The 2,934-nt window shown below is 36.1% G+C and overlaps 1 long non-coding RNA gene across 1 annotated transcript; it reads right to left on the minus strand.

The window, feature by feature from the left end:
* Positions 1-2,268: 2,268 nt before the first annotated feature.
* Positions 2,269-2,702, minus strand: LOC106087083 (uncharacterized). Its single transcript, XR_001221220.2, has 2 exons — positions 2,667-2,702; positions 2,269-2,595 (listed from the first exon to the last, which is right to left on the minus strand). It is a non-coding gene; the product is annotated as an uncharacterized LOC106087083 (long non-coding RNA).
* Between the last annotated feature and the right edge of the window lie 232 nt (positions 2,703-2,934).

The raw sequence follows: 2,934 nt of genomic DNA on the forward strand, positions 1-2,934 counted from the left end.
GGACGAAAACGTCTGAGTCTGATGGCAGACTGCCACCTAAACCTAACCTAACCTTACCTATCCATGACTTATCAAAATCAACATTTTATGGTACGCATATTATTTGCTTTATTGCAACATTTATTTTTATATGTCCAGCGTTCTATATGTCCAGGTGTATTATAAAATTAAAATTAATTTTTTTTGTATTCTTAATTTACTTTTACAAACTAATCCTTGTCGTTTTTTTATTTGCAGAGCAAATTCAAGGACGCCCATAGGTACCTCAGTAACATCGACTACATAATCAACTCACCCCCACTAGTCGTCATCGTCTTCCTGTTACCATCAACAAGCATTTTAGTGGACATCATCATCACAATTCATCGTCATCAAATCGTAATGACACGCATATATATGATGATGCAGGTGGTGGCCGTAAGTGCTATACTCGTCGCCATCCCCATACTAATAACTGTCGAAAAAATAATGCACACATCATCATCTTGCGTCCAAAAAAAAGGTCGAAGAACATAGACTATTACAATACAAGCAATAAAAAATTATAATAATATGTTTGGTTAAATTAACAAAACAATGTCTTCGCTCATGTACTTAAAGAGTGACATACATAATTCAAAAACTAAATTTTTCGAGTTAATGATTTATAAACCTTAAAATGCCTTTTTTGGAAAATCAATTTTTTTAGTTATGCCATTCTTCAAGTACATGAGCGTTATTTACGTTTCTTTGGAAACTAACTCACATTTGCCGTAATAAATGAATATAATAGTTTTTTTTCGTTCAAGCCCAACTTTCGCAGATTGATCACTTGACGTTGATACGAAAGAAGACTTCAGAGCAAAATCAACATTTTTATCCTAGCGCTGGGGCGTAGCGGTGACCTTTACTTCAGTCACTTGGTGCTCTCTCTCAGAGTGAGGTTTTTGTTAACCATTTGTCGCCAGTAGTTTTATCGGCACTGATTTCTCCGATTTGCTTGACCTGTGACAGTAGAGCAGCAACTTCAGCGGACTCCTATGCACAAATTATTAAAATAAAAATTTGGAAAGTATTAATTTAAAATGCCATTTACCTTTTGTAATGTGTACGATAATCTCACCAGGCTTCGGATTTATGGATCATTTGCTCGATTTCAGCTACGGCTTTTATAGCAATGACAAATCTTGGCTACGAATGTTGAACTACAGCAACATTCATCTTTATAAAAAAAATAATCATATCTTATATGAGAATCATGTTTTTTCTATTTGTCTGATATTCGTCACATAGTGTTCTCTTATGACTTCCAACAACCATTCCAAGTACGGCCCAAATCGGCCTACATTCTGATATAGATCCAATATAAACCGATCTCCCGATTAAACTTCTACGTCCTTCATATGTGCACATTTGTAGCCGGCCGATTCAGTCCGGCCGAACTAAGCACATTTTTACCTGTTATACCCTCCACCATGGGATGGAATTACATTCAGCCCGGCCAAACATATCTCGCTAACGCAACACATTGTGTCTAACTAAATCAATCTATCAAGAGGTTGCAGATATAAATCAGCCCCATGTCACTATGGACATATACCTATGCCAGTAATCGGCTTGTTGTGCGCTCTTAAAACTAACTTAGTAAATGAAATAAATGAAGGATTTTGTGCTTCTTGGAAAATCCTTAATTGTTTTACATACCATCCTCCTAAGTTGGTTCAATATCAGACATGAACCAACTTAGGGGAGTGGTATGGAATACAAATAAGGAATTTGTGAGAAGCACAGAATTCCTAGGTTAGGTTAGGTTGCAAAGAGGGTGCAGATATTAATCCTATGAACATACACCTAAGCCAATAATTGGCTTGTTGTGCGCTCTACAAACTATAAATTAACCTCTAAAAGGAAAATTTTAAGTTAGGAATTCCGTGCTACTTACAAAATCCTTAGTTGTTTTCAATACCACTCCCCTATGTTGGTTCATGGGTGGTATTGTGTCTCCACTTAAGTGCCGGTATCTGTTAGACCCGATAGACGGGCAATGACAAAGGAAATGCTCCATCGTTCAGAATTCCTAACTTAAAATGTTATTTTTCAAGGTTACTTTTTAATCTTATGTCCATAGTGGCATGGGGGCGGATTACTATCCGCACCCTCTTTTCAACCTATCCTAAATCAGTCTATAACTGCAGTCTTGGCAAACAGTATGCAAATATATACACCCAAGATGGCAACGCTCATGCGCCTCGAGCCGTGAAAGTAAAACCCCTAAGCATTCACCCAAAGTTTTCTTTTAAGTAATCTTTATTTGTTTAGAATTTATCGCAATATTTCCATTGTTTTGTTGATTTGAAAACACTGTGTTGCGTGTGTGAGTTTGTGGAGCGAAGGTTCCACAATGCTTACAAAAAGAAAATTTTATACATCCTTTTAATTCTTTGGTGGGCGTTCACCTTTGGCAGCCTTGCGTTGCGAATGTGCTTCCACAAATACCTTTGCTCCATATGTTTGCTTACGAATAATTCCAAGGACTGATGTGAAATTAAGCTCCGGCATGTAAGGGGGAAGCAAATCTTCGTTATAATGCAATTCTACAATGGAATATATATGGTTCTAAAATATCAGAGAAAATTACAAAATCAAAATAAAGTGGTAATAAGTGTCAAAGCAAAACTTTTTCTTACTAGCAATGCTACATTAAATGTCACAATATTAACATAGGACTGTTGCAGGAGAAATACTACTTTCTTTCTTCAGCCATTTCAGTAAATTATATTCTTTTTGTATTGAACAAACTTTGATGAAAGTAAAATATAATTCACTGCATTGGCTGAAGAAAAATTGCAGCACTTGCGAAAAGTCCATGTAAAAAAAATCATGACTTAATATAGCATGGGTAGTATTGGGTTGCCCAAAAAGTAATTACGGATTTTTCATATAATCGGCGTTGAC

Source organism: Stomoxys calcitrans, chromosome 5 (genome assembly GCF_963082655.1).
Source record: "Stomoxys calcitrans chromosome 5, idStoCalc2.1, whole genome shotgun sequence".
NCBI lineage: Eukaryota > Metazoa > Arthropoda > Insecta > Diptera > Muscidae > Stomoxys > Stomoxys calcitrans.